Source organism: Scyliorhinus torazame, chromosome 6 (assembly GCF_047496885.1).
Source record: "Scyliorhinus torazame isolate Kashiwa2021f chromosome 6, sScyTor2.1, whole genome shotgun sequence".
In the NCBI taxonomy this organism is placed as follows: Eukaryota; Metazoa; Chordata; class Chondrichthyes; order Carcharhiniformes; family Scyliorhinidae; genus Scyliorhinus; species Scyliorhinus torazame.
Window position 1 is genome coordinate 162,266,713 of NC_092712.1, and position 14,277 is coordinate 162,280,989.

Genomic DNA, 14,277 nt, shown 5'->3' on the forward strand with positions numbered 1-14,277 from the left:
GCTCAAATTGAAAAAGAATGTCTAGGATTACTCAACGGATTAGAGAAACCCCATAGTTACGTGTATGGCCTACCTACTTTGCTTGTAGAGACAGGTCACAGACTGTTGGTAATCATAGTCAAGAAAAACTTTAGTGAAATGTCACCTTGCATCCAAAGTGACAATGATCCGTGTTTCAATTGTAAACAATGGAAGGCATTTGCACAGCAGTATGACTTCAGACATGTGACATCAAGTCCATTATATCCTCAGTCTGACGGAAAGGCAGAAAAAAGTGTGCAGATAGTTAAACAACTACTGAAAAATCCATGGACAGTCAAGATGATCCATTTCTAGCATTGTTCAGCTGTCGAACATCACCTTTGCGTAGTGTTTTGTCGCCATCAGAACTGTTGATGAATCGAAAAGCTAAGAACAACTCTGCCATGCCGTAACAAACAGAAAGTAAATGACAAGATGAGGAATCAGCTGCAATCTCAAAAGAAGTAGCAGAAGAGTTACCATGACAAGTCAACCATGGCTCTGAAACCTTAAAATCTAAATAATGCAGTGAGGGTGGAGGATTCTGATGGTTGGTCAAAATGTGCATCAGTGTTACAGGAAATTGATCCGCGATCTTACACTGTAATCACGGAGCAAGGACAGGCACTGCGGAGAAACAGAAGAGCACTCCTGAAAGTTAAACAACCTGAGGCTCAACTGCAAGCAGACGATGTCAATGAAAACTTGTATTCTTCAAAACCAACACAACCAGAGGAGAAATCAAATATCATTGCACACTCATAAGTTCCAAACAGTGTTAATGGTCATTCCAGTTACACCTACGGAAATGCAAGACTGTCAAGCAGATTCATCAGGTCTTCCAAAGCTAAGAAGATCAACAAGGCATAGAAAGAAACCTGAAAGACTGAATCTGTAATTAGACAATATAGCTGCACATGATATAAATTATTGTGTTGTGCATATCACATATAATATTTATTGAAATGGTGTACATATGTTTATGGTTCAAAATCAAAAAGAAAGGGATAATAATAATAATCGCTTATTGTCACAAGTAGGCTTCAATGAAGTTACTGTGAAAAGCCCCTAGTCGCCACATTCCGGCGCCTGTTTGGGGAGGCCAGTGCGTGAATTGAACCCACGCTGCTGCCTTGTTCTGTATTCCAAGCCAGCTGTTTAGCCGATGTAATGCTAATCTTTATTATTGTCACACGTTGGCTCATATTAACACTGCAATGAAGTTGCTGTGAAAATCCCCTCATCGCCACACTCCCGGCGCCTGTTCAGGTAACAGGGAGAATTCAGAATGTCCAATTAACCTAACAAGCACGTTTTTCGGGACTTGTGGGAGGAAACTGGAGCACACGGATGAAACCCATACAGACACGGGAAGAATGTGCATAGTCCACATAGACAGTGACCCAAGCAGGATTCAAATTCAGGACCCTGCCTCTGTGAAGCAACAGTACTAACCGCTGTGCTATCATGCCACACTGTAGTTATCTGCATAAGCAATTGTACATGTAAATATGTTTGACCTCCGACCACTAGGCAGGTTATGCCATGTGACATTTGTTATACAATAATAAATTTGCCTTGTCTGGAACTAGATGTTCTTTGGTGCATTGACTCAATCATTGTCCATGCACTAGAACATTACACTCTGGAGCTGGCAGCCGCTCTGTCTCCTTGGACTCCCTGGTACTAGGTGGAGAGAGGTGCTCACCTCCTTCCTCCCTCTCAAAGGTCATGATGCCTGGTTCCTGTTTTTAAAAACCAGTAGTAATTCGTGTCTGAGAGACTTCATGCTTGGTGGGTGGGAAGATGCACTGAGGTCTGAAGATTCCACTTTAACCTCACTCAGGACATTATGGACTCGATTCTTCGGTTTCATTAAATTAAGTGCGCCTGTCAGGGGAGAATCAGGACTGTATCTCACTGGCAATAGGAGAGTTACAGAGGTGGAATTCTCACACCTTTACTGTGATAAATTATGTACAGCTGCGAGCACGACGGTCTCCCTGCATTTACTGATCTCGAGCTGACAGTTTAAATATTTGCTCATTAGTTTATTTTCATTAGTACTCAAAAAGAGTATAAAGTGAGTTCGCTGGATATTGGGTTCATAGTTTGGAGGCTGAATTCTGTAATGCTGAATCCTGTGAATAAACGTGCCAATAATGGAAACGATTTGTGTCTTGTTTCCTACTTTATCTGGCTTGGAGCCATTTAATCAGATGAGTGTGAGGCTGATAGAATTGGTGGGTGTGTAAGGTGGAGGTGGCTGTTAGGTGTGAGTCCCGTGTACTGTGAAGTGTTTCTTTTATTTTCTTTTTTTCTTTTTCCTTTTTTTCCCCAGGACCTCCCACAAATATTTCCACTCCACTCGATCAAACGCCTTTTCTGCAGTCATGGCTCCCTCCACCGCGACCCCGCGCCCTTCCACAGGCATCATTATTACGTGAAGGAGCCGCCGAATGTTGGACACCAGGGGCGGGATTCTCCGAGCCCTGCCGGTTGCCGAATTCTCCGGCACCGGATATTCGGCGGGGGCGGGAATCACGCCACACCGGTCAGCGGGCCCCGCCCCCAAACGATTCTCCGGCCCGTGATGGGCCGAAGTCCCGCTGCTGGAATGCCTGTCCCGCCGGCGAGAATCAAACCACCTCTCTTACCGGCAGGACTAGGCGGCGTGGGCGGGCTCCGGGGTCCTGGGGGGGGCGGTGGGGGGGGGGGGCGATCCGGCCCCAGGGGGTGCTCCCACGATGGCAAGGCCCGCGATCGGGGACCACCGATCTGCAGGCGGGCCTGTGCCATGGGGCACTCTTTACCCTCCGCCCCGGCCACAGCCTTCACCATGGCCGACGCATAAGAGACCCCACCCCTGCGCGCATGCGCGGACCTTTGCTTTCCGGCGTAGTCATTTCGGCCCCGGCTGGTGTGGCGCTAAAAGCCTTTCCCACCGGCCGGCGGCGTGCCAACCACTCCGGTGCGGGCCTAGCCCCTCCCGGCGAGGGCTTGGCCCCTAAAGGTGCGGAGAATTCCGCACCTTTGGGGCGGCCCGACGCTGGAGTGATTCCCGTCACTCCATCCCGCCGGGACCCCGCCACGCCGGGTAGGGGAGAATCCCGGCCCAGGTGTCGTCCCTTAACAAATCCCGTCTGGTCCAGCCCTGTTACTCCCGGAACACAATCTTCTATACGTGTGGCCAATATCTTTGCCAGCAATTTCGCGTCCACATTTCGCAGGGAGATTGGCCTATACGACCCACAGCTGTCCGGATCTTTATCTTGTTTCAAAATAAGGGAAATCAATGCCTGTGATAACATCAGGGGGAGTTCTCCCAACTGCTTTGACTGTTCAAAAGCCTTTCCCAAAAGTGGCCCCAACAGCTCAGAAGACCTTGTATAGAACTCAATTGGGAATCAGTCTGATCCCAGGGCTTTGCCCGATTGCATCACCCCCTTCCATAACCTCCCCAAACAGGATTGGGGCTCCTAGCTCCTCCACCAACTCCTCATCTATCCTCGGGAACACCAGCCCCCCCTCGCTTCGCCCCAGAAATCACTTCATCCCCTCCTCCCCAGCTGGGGGTTCCAATTTATACAATTTACTGTTAAACTCCCGAAACAGGTCATTCACCCCCGCCAGATCCAGGACCACCTTCCTCCCTGTATCCCTCACTTTCCCAATCTCTCTCCCCGCCTTCTGTTTCCTCAGCTGGTGCGCCAGCATCCTGCTGGCTTTTTCCCCATATTCATAAACCACCCCCTTCCCCTCTTCAGCTGCCCCAATGCCTTACCTGTGGACAGGAGCCCAAATTCTAGCTGCAGTCTCTGACACTCTTTCAGAAGCCCGTCCTCTGGAGAGTCCGCATAACTCCTGTCAACCTATAAGATTTTGCCTACCAGCCTGTCCAACTCCGTCCGCTCAGCCTTCTCCTTGTGGGCCCGAATTGAGATGAATTCCCGCTGATAACAGCCTTCAGTGCCTCCCAAAGTACCCCCGCCGAAACATCACCCGCATCATTGATCCTTATGTATCCCCGAATGGCCTCCCTCAACCATTCAAACACCTCCTCCTCCACTAGCAGACCCACATCCAACCTCCATTGTGGGCGTTGGGCGTTTCCTTCGCTGACTTGCAGGTTCACCCAGTGCGGGGCGTGGTCTGACACCACCATTGCTGAATATTCAGCATCGATCACCTCAGCCAGCAGCGTCTTGTCCATAATGAAAAAGTTTATCTGGAAATACACCTTATGCACATGGGGATAGAACGAATACTCCTTACTCCTCGGCCTCCCAAATCTCCACGATCGATTCCCCCCCCCCCCCCTCCACTCAGGGGTGGGATCTGACTTTAAAAGACACGAGGCACTCACACACCGCCTCTTTCCACTGATGAACATCTAGAGAGTCAGTCAGGGGTGTTGTTACAATCTCACAACTCCACCACGTGGCTAAGAGCTAGTCTGGTTCAGTCAGACAGAGTAACCACACTTAAGTTAGCAGAGAGTCGAACTCACAGAGAACTGTGCTAACTGTGCTATTGGTTCAATAAACCTGATAGAACTAACTTCAAGGTCTGGAGTATCTTTCTGATCTAAGCTGCATCCAGTTGCAGCTACTGTTAGACCAGTGTACCTAACACGACAGGATACCAGGCGACTACTAATTTAAGGTGGCTTACCTCAGTCCGTTCCGTGACGACCAGCAAATGTATCCCGGCACCATGGAGAAGATTCAGGCTCCTCACCAGCTCAGGACCTCCGGCAATCTCAGTGCCAACTGGCGGATATTCAAGCAAAAGTTTCTGTTGTACATCGAAGCCTCAGACCTCGAGGGTGCGTCTGATGCAAGAAAGTTCGCGCTTCTCGTCTCAACAGCGGGTTATCAAGCCATCAAACTCTTCAACTCCTTTAACTTCACTGAAGGCCAGGACAAGACATAGTTTCAGACCAACCTGGACAAGTTTGATAGTCACTGTGAAATGGAAACCGATGAAATCTTCGAGCGCTACATATTCAAAAAACGTCAACAAGGTAAAGATGAATCGTTCAATGCCTTCTTAACTAATCTCCATCTGCTAGTGCTGTCCTGCAACTTTGGTGATATTGCTGACTCCATGATCAGAGACAAAATCGTGTTTGGAGTTCACTCTGATCCTCTGAGAGAGCAGCTCTTAAAAATCAAGCATATGACCCTGCCAGTCGCGATTGAAACATGTACACTTCATGAGCACGCAAAAAATCAGTATTCCCAATACAAATCGGTGGAAAATGAGAAACTTGCCTCCCACGAGGCAGTGAGTGTCTGGGCCATCTCCCAGATGCAGCGCCTCAGCATTGATGACAGCGGCCATCTCGCGTGCTTTTCCCGGAGCCCCACACATGCGCGATGGGATAATGAAGCTGCCGCCACCCACACCGCGCAGGTGCATATGTCTGCCGGCCACACTGCGCATGTGCGACGATGTGTAGATTATTATCCATCCAGTGTATTGAGTGTAGCTTATGACCCAGTTTGTGTATTGAGTGTAGATAATTATCCAGTTTGTGTATTGAGACTGGATTATTATCCAGTCCATGTATTGGACTCATCTCACATTCAGTCTATCCTCGCTGTGGATTTGGAGGACGAATGGCGTGCGGTGATGCAGGTCAACCGCTCCTCCATCCAGTTGGAGCTGGACACAGGTGCTTCTGCCAAACCTCTCGCACAGGCAGACATCAAACGCGTCAAGAAGCCCCCCAAGGTCTTTCCAGCAGTCTGCCAGCTCCTGGACTATAACAGTAATGCCATCACGGCACTGGGGTTTTGCCATCTACTCGTCTCCAACCAGAGTACCCATGCACGGCTATGGTTTGAAATTGTCAAGCCGGACAGGGCATCCCTACTGGGCGCGCATGCCTGCAAAAAGCTAAACCTGGTGCAGCGGGCTTATTCAACGAGATCCTCCACTTTGCCTTATCGGTACAAGATCCTACTGTGACCTGATGCCAAGCCAGTGGTCCATGCACCACGCCGGGTCCCGGCTCCGCTGAAGGAGCGCCTGAAGGAACAGCTCAAGGAGCTGCAGCAGCAGGGGATCATTTCCAGGGTAGCCAAACCGACTGACTGGGTCAGCTCGATAGTGGTGGTTAAAAAACCCTCTGGAGACCTGCGCATCCACATTGATCCCAAGGATCTCAACCAGAATATAATGCGTGAACACTACCCCGTCCCGAAGCGGGAGGAACTCACCAGTGAGATGGCACATGCACGTTTTTTCACGAAGTTAGATGCGTCACATGGATTCTGGAAAATCCAGCTGGATGAGTCCAGCAGAAGGCTCTGCACCTTCAACACACCGTTTGGCAGGTACTGCTATAACCGTATGCCATTCGGCATCGTCTCGGCATTGGAGATATTTCATCACATCATGGAGCAGATGATGAAGGGCATCAAAGGGGTTTGTGTGTACGTGGATGACATCATCATATGGTTCACAACCCCTGAGGAGCATGTTTCCCGTCTCCAGCAGGTATTCCGCCGTGTCTACGCCAATGGCCTGAAGCTGAACAAGGCCAAATGTTGCTTTGGCATGTCGACACTCAAGTTCCTAGGTGACCATATCTCTCAGCAGGGCGTGCGCCCGGACACAGACAAGGTCAAGGCCATCGCAGCCATGAAGGTCCCGGAAGTCAAGAAGGCTGTATTACGCTTTCTGGGCATGGTCAATTTTCTGGGCAAGTTCATCCCAAACATGGCCTCACACAGCACGGCCCGACGAAACCGAGTGAAGAAGTCCACTGCCTTCGAGTGGAAGGCGGCCCATCAGGCAGAGTGGTTGGAGCTGAAAGCCAAGCTCACCACTGCACCCGTATTGGCATTTTTTGACCCAGACAGGGAAACGAAAATCTCGTCAGATGTGAGCCAGGATGGCATCAGTGCGGTCCTGCTGCAATGCGATGACACTTCATCCTGGGCACCGGTTGGCTACGCATCAAGGACAATCAAGGTATGCACAAATCGAGAAGGAATGCCTGGGCCTTCTCACTGGCATTCTCAAGTTTCACGACTATGTCTACGGCCTGCTGACCTTCACAGTCAAGACAGATCACAGGCCCCTGGTCCACATTATCCACAAGGACCTTAATGACATGACGCCTCGGTTGCAGCGCAACCTCCTCAAACTCAGAAGGTATGACTTTGACCTGGTCTACATGCCTGGCAAGGAGCTCATCATTGTCGATACGCTGTCCCGCTCCATCACCGTGCCTAGTGAACCACTGAACGTCATCTGGCACATTGAGTCACAGGTTGACTCACAGGTGCAGTTGTGTGCTAGCACCTTCCCGGCATCTGATGAGAAGGTGATTCGTATCCGTGAGGAAAGAGCCAAAGATCCCCTCTTGCAGCATGTTATGCAAAACCTCACCAATGGCTCTCAAAAAGGGCAGTGCCCTCAGTTTTTCAATGTTAAGGACGACCTGACGGTGGTTGATGGCATCCTCCTCAAACTGGACTGGATTGTAATTCCACACAATCTCCAGAGCTTGGTGCTACGTCATATCCATGAGGGCCACCTGGGTGTGGAAAAGTGCAGATGTAGAGCCAGGCAGGCTGTCTACTGGCCCGGGATCAGCCAGGACATCGCGAACATGGTCCTGAACTGTGCGACCTGTCAACGCTTCCAGCCAGCGCAGAGTAAGGAGACACTTCAGCAGCATGAAATCAAAACCTCTCCGTGATCCAAGGTTGGCATCGATCTCTTTCATGCAAATGGTCGTGATTACGTGTTAATCATTGATTACTTTTCCAATTACCCTGAAGTCATGAAGCTGTCAGACCTCATATCTCGGACCGTCATCAAGGCCTGTAAGGAGACGTTCTCCAGGCATGGCATCCCACTCACTGTCATGAGTGACAATGGCCCGTGCTTCAGCAGCCGTGAATGGTCTCTGTTTGCCCAGTCGTATCAGTTCAAACATCACTTCCAGCCCACACTATCTGCAGTCAAACGGGAAGGTTGGGAAAGGGGTGCACATAGTGAAGCAGCTCATCTGCTAGGCCGCGGATTCTGCGTCTGGCATTCACCTTGCGCTGCTTGCGTACAGGGCGACCCCACTGTCCACTGGCATGTCGCCGGCTCAACTCCTGATGAACAGGCACCTGCGAACGACACTTCCAGCCATACACGTGCCTAACTTGGATCACCTCCCGGTGCTGCAGAAAGTGCAGCAACTCAGAGACCGGCAAAAACAGGGCTATGATGCTCATGCCACCGATCTGCCCGTGGTATCCCCGTCAGACACTGTTCGGGTCAAGATCCCTGATGGAGGCTGGTCAGCTCCAGCTGTCGTCGTTCGACAGGCTGACCCCCGCTCGTATGTTATGCGTCTGGCTGATGGTTCTGTTGTGCGATGAAACAGACGGGCACTGCGCAAAGTTGTCTGCCCGCAACCACATTCTTCTCCGTTTCCTTCTTTAGTTTTGCCACCTCCTGATACCTCGACTCACGAGGCCACCAGTCAGGCTTCAATCCCGCCCATCAAGGCGCTGTCGTCCCCACCACCACCTCTCCGGCGGTCGACCAGGATCAGACGCAAACCACAGAGACTGGACTTATGAACATTTGTTCTGTTTGCTATGTTCTGTGTTCTCGCATTAGACAGCTGTTTTCACATGTACATATGTTCACATCCACTGCATGTATGTATGTTAATATTGGCCTATTCTTGTAAATACGTTCACATATGTCATCCAAACATTAAAAAAATGGGGAGATGTCATGATATGCACACATATTATGATACACAGACAAGCAGCTAATGGACACAGAGACCAGGACATGACCAATAAGTAGGCAGGACACTCAGGGGTGGGGTCTGACTATAAAAGACACGAGGCACTCACACTCCGCCTCTTTCCACTGATGAACATCTAGAGAGTCAGTCAAGGGTGTTGTTACAATCTCACACCTCCACCACATGGCTAAGAGCTAGTCTGGTTCAGTCAGACAGAGTAACTACACTTAAGTTAGCAGAGAGTCGGACTCACAGAGGACTGTGCTAATTGTGCTATTAGTTCAATAAACCTGATTGAACTAACGTCAAGGTCTGGAGTACCTTTCTGATCTAAGCTGCATCCAGTTGCAGCCAGTGTTAGACCAGTGTACCTAACACGACCCCCCCCCCCCACCCCCCCCCCCCCCCCCCGCCACCCCCACTCCCCCTCCAACTCCACATAGATTTTCAGCTCACCCCGCATTTCACTTCTGGGAACTAGTCCACTCAGCTAGCCTGGGAGCCCCCGCCCATGGAGCCTAACATCCTACACCCACTGATTTCCCTCCTCCCGGTCTTAAAGCAAACAGTCAAAACAAAGGCGAGAAGTAAAAACAAACAAACAATCCCTCTCAACGTCCGAACACAGAGACCTACCCCTCATCCCCTGACAAAGAACTGTAAGCCAGCCTAACCCCGAAAGAAACATAAAAAAGAAAAAAACGAAAGAAACCCGAACACCAAAAAAACAACGTTTTTCACAGTACAATACATACACTCGACTTCTCCTCCATCAAAGTTCAAGGTCCTCCTTCTCCTGCCAGTCCATTCACTTTCATAAAGTCCACTGCCTCCTCCGCCGAGCCAAAGTACAACTCCCGGCCCCAATAGGTCACCCATAGGCGAGCCGAGTGCAGTAGTCTGAACGTTACACCCTTGTTCTACAGGGCCGACTTGACCTTATTAAAGGTCGCCTTTTTCTTCGCCATCTCTACCCACAGATCCTGATACACACGAATCTCGATGCATTCCCAGTTGCATCACCTCGTTTGCCTGGCCCACCTCATGATACTTTCCTTATCCAGGCACCGATGCAACCGTAACAACATCACCCTCGGTGGCTCGCCTCCCTGGGACTTGTGCATTACCACCCTGTAGGCTCGATCCACCTCCAATGACTGGTCAAACGCACCTTCCCCAAGCAGCTTCTGCAACATCTTCCCAACTTATGCACCGGCATCCGTTCCTTTGCTCCGCTCCGGCAGGCCCACGATACGGATGTTCTGCCTGCGAGAACAGTTCTCCAGGTCTTCCACTTTCTCCAGCAGTCGCTTCTGCTTGTCCTGTGAAGTGTTGCTGAGTGAGTGATGGAGCGGTGTTGCATTGACCAGAGTGGAGATTGGTGTTTGAACAGAGACAGCAGCATGGTTAATATGCCTGTCAACTTTGGTCCTTCTAACACCTGACCTGCCTAACTGTTGATTCATAAATGTTTTAAATGATCGATGTGAATTAATCTGTATCGCTTCTTCTTTCCTTTCCTAGGAAAGTGATTAAATTGTGGTGCCATCTAACAAGGTAAGCACATCTTACTGAGAACCTCTTAGCTGTGTTATTGTACGAACTGTACCCTTTGAGGGGATTTTTGTTATCAGGTTGAAGTCAGTTTGTTTGTTTTGCTGTAAGTCCCAGTGGAAACTCAAGCACTAATAATGTTCAATTTTATGGACTAAGCTAATATGTATCTTAACTTCACCGGCAAGCTCAGGTAGACCTAAAGATTAGCGCCCTTGTAGGAGGGAAACATTTTGCGCACCAATAAACCAGAAAAATGGCTGAAGATTTTTCACAGGCGTGTATGAAAATAATTGAATGACAAATCAAGGAGAAATTTTCTGGAGAAATTTGGATGGATTTTAACAGATTTACATGGAAATTTTCAGAACAAGAAACGCGCGTGGTGGCCGTTTCCGTGCCGGCGCATGTGCGTGGTGGTCGTTTCCGCGCCGGCGCATGCGCGTGGAGGTTGTTTCCGTGCCGGCGCATGCGCGTGGTGGTCGTTTCCGCACCGGCGCATGAGCGTGGTGGCCGTTTCCGTGCCGGCGCATGCGCGTGGTGGCGGTTTCCGTGCCGGCGCATGCGCGTGGTGGTCGTTTCCGTGCCGGCGCATGCGCGTGGTGGTCGTTTCCGCGCCGGCGCATGCACGTGGCGGTCGTTTCCGTGCCGGCGCATGCGCGTGGTGGCCGTTTCTGTGCCGGCGCATGCGCGTGGTGGTCGTTTCCGTGCCGGCATATGTGCGTGGTGGCCGTTTCCGTGCCGGCGCATGCGCGTGGTGGTCGTTTGCGCGCCGGCGCATGCGCGTGGTGGTCGTTTGCGCGCCGGCGCATGCGCGTGGTGGTCTTTTCCATGCCGGCGCATGCACGTGGTGCTCGTTTCCGCGCCGGCGCATGCACGTGGTGGTCGTTTCCGTGGCGGCGCATGCGCGTGGTGGTCGTTTCCGCGCCGGCGCATGCGCGTGGTGGTCGTTACCGCGCCGGCGCATGCGCGTGGTGGTCGTTTCCGCGCCGGCGCATGCGCGTGGTGGTCGTTTCCGTGCCGGCGCATGCGCGTGGTGGTCGTTTCCGTGCCGGCGCATGCGCGTGGTGGTCTTTTCCGTGCCGGCGCATGCGCGTGGTGGCCGTTTCCGCGCCGGCGCATGCGCGTGGTGGTCGTTTGCGCGCCGGCGCATGCGCGTGGTGGTCGTTTGCGCGCCGGCGCATGCGCGTGGTGGTCTTTTCCATGCCGGCGCATGCACGTGGTGCTCGTTTCCGCGCCGGCGCATGCACGTGGTGGTCGTTTCCGTGGCGGCGCATGCGCGTGGTGGTCGTTTCCGCGCCGGCGCATGCGCGTGGTGGTCGTTACCGCGCCGGCGCATGCGCGTGGTGGTCGTTTCCGCGCCGGCGCATGCGCGTGGTGGTCGTTTCCGTGCCGGCGCATGCGCGTGGTGGTCGTTTCCGTGCCGGCGCATGCGCGTGGTGGTCTTTTCCGTGCCGGCGCATGCGCGTGGTGGCCGTTTCCGCGCCGGCGCATGCGCGTGGTGGTCTTTTCCGTGCCAGCGCATGCGCGTGGTGGTCGTTTCTGTGCTGGCGCATGCGCGTGGTGGTCGTTTCCGTGCCGGCGCATGCGCGTGGTGGTCGTTTCCGTGCCGGCGCATGCGCGTGGTGGTCGTTTCCGTGCCGGCGCATGCGCGTGGTGGTCGTTTCCGCGCCGGTGCATGCACGTGGTGGTCGTTTCCGTGGCGGCGCATGCGCATGGTGGCCGTTTCCGCGCCGGCGCATGCGCGTGGTGGTTATTTCCGCGCCGGCGCATGCGCGTGGTGGTCTTTTCCGTGCCGGCGCATGCGCGTGGTGGTCGTTTCCGCGCCGGCGCATGCGCGTGGTGGTCGTTCCATGCCGGCGCATGCGCGTGGTGGTCTTTTCCGTGCCGCCGCATGCGCGTGGTGGTCGTTTCCGCGCCGGCGCATGCGCGTGGTGGTCTTTTCCGTGCCAGCGCATGCGCGTGGTGGCTGTTTCCGTGCCGGCGCATGCGCGTGGTGGTCGTTTCCGTGCCGGCGCATGCGCGTGGTGGTCGTTTCCGCGCCGGCGCATGCGCGTGGTGGTCGTTTCCGTGCCGGCGCATGCGCGTGGTGGCCGTTTCTGTGCCGGCGCATGCGTGTGGTGGTCATTTCCGCGCCGGCGCATGCGCGTGGCGGTCGTTTCCGTGCCGGCGCATGCGCGTGGTGGCCGTTTCTGTGCCGGCGCATGCGTGTGGTGGTCGTTTCCGTGCCAGCACATGTGCGTGGTGGCCGTTTCCGTGCCGGCGCATGCGCGTGGTGGTGTTTTCCGTGCCGGCGCATGCACGTGGTGGTCGTTTCCGCGCCGGCGCATGCACGTGGTGGTCGTTTCCGTGGCGGCGCATGCGCGTGGTGGTCGTTTCCGCGCCGGCGCATGCGCGTGGTGGTCGTTTCCGCGCCGGCGCATGCGCGTGGTGGTCTTTTCCGTGCCGGCGCATGCGCGTGGTGGTCGTTTCCGCGCCGGAGCATGCGCATGGTGGTCGTTCCGTGCCGGCGCATGCGCGTGGTGGTCTTTTCCGTGCCGGCGCATGCGCGTGGTGGTCGTTTCCGCGCCGGCGCATGCGCGTGGTGGTCTTTTCCGTGCCGGCGCATGCGCGTGGTGGTCGTTTCCGCGCCGGAGCATGCGCGTGGTGGTCGTTCCGTGCCGGCGCATGCGCGTGGTTGTCTTTTCCGTGCCGGCGCATGCGCATGGTGGTCGTTTCCGTGCCGGCGCATGCGCGTGGTGGTCATTTCCGCGACGGCGCATGCGCGTGGTGGTCGTTTCCGTGCCGGCGCATGCGCGTGGTGGTCTTTTCCGTGCCGGCGCATGCGCGTTGTGGTCGTTTCCGCGCCGGCGCATGCACGTGGCGGTCGTTTCCGCGCCGGCACATGTGCGTGGTGGCCGTTTCCGTACCGGCGCATGCGCGTGCTGGTCTTTTCCGTGCCGGCGCATGCGCGTGGTGGTCGTTTCCGCGCCGGCGCATGCGCGTGGTGGTCGTTTCCGTACCGGCACATGTGCGTGGTGGCTGTTTCCGTGCCGGCGCACGCGCGTGGTGGTCTTTTCCGTGCCGGCGCACGCGCGTGGTGGTCTTTTCCGTGCCGGCGCATGCGCGTCGTGGTCGTTTCGGTGCCGGCGCATGCGCGTGGTGGTCGTTTCCATGCCGGCGCATGCGCGTGGTGGTCATTTCCGCGCCGTCACATGCGCGTGGTGGTCATTTCCATGCCGGCGCATGCGCGTGGTGGTCATTTCCGCGCCATCACATGCGCGTGGTGGTCGTTTCCGTGCCGGCGCATGAGCGTGGTGGCCGTTTCCGTGCCGGCGCATGCACGTAGTGGTCGTTTCTGTGCCGGCGCATGCGCGTGGTGGTCGTTTCCGCGCCGCGCATAGGCGTGGTGGCCATTTCTGTGCCGGCACATGTGCGTGGTGGCCGTTTCCGTGCCGGCGCATGCGCGTGGTGGTGTTTTCCGTGCCGGCGCATGCACGTGGTGGTCGTTTCCACGCCGGCGCATGCACGTGGTGGTCGTTTCCGTGGCGGCGCATGCGCGTGGTGGTCGTTTCCGCGCCGGCGCATGCGCGTGGTGGTCGTTTCCGCGCCGGCACATGCGCGTGGTGGTCTTTTCCGTGCCGGCGCATGCGCGTGGTGGTCGTTTCCGCGCCGGAGCATGCGCGTGGTGGTCGTTCCGTGCCGGCGCATGCGCGTGGTGGTCTTTTCCGTGCCGGCGCATGCGCGTGGTGGTCGTTTCCGCGCCGGCGCATGCGCGTGGTGGTCTTTTCCGTGCCAGTGCATGCGCGTGGTGGTCGTTTCTGTGCTGGCGCATGCGCGTGGTGGTCGTTTCCATGCCGGCGCATGCGCGTGGTGGTCATTTCCGCGCCGTCACATGCGCGTGGTGGTCGTTTCCGTGCCGGCGCATGAGCGTGGTGGCCGTTTCCGTG

At 54.7% G+C, this 14,277-nt stretch overlaps 1 long non-coding RNA gene across 1 annotated transcript in view; it reads left to right on the forward strand.

The window, feature by feature from the left end:
- LOC140425118 (uncharacterized) overlaps window positions 1-14,277 on the forward strand; it is an 81,515-nt gene that overhangs the window by 50,853 nt on the left and 16,385 nt on the right. The window contains exon 2 of the long non-coding RNA XR_011947766.1: window positions 10,319-10,351. This is a non-coding gene — a long non-coding RNA (uncharacterized lncRNA). The remainder of the gene's footprint in view (window positions 1-10,318; window positions 10,352-14,277) is intronic.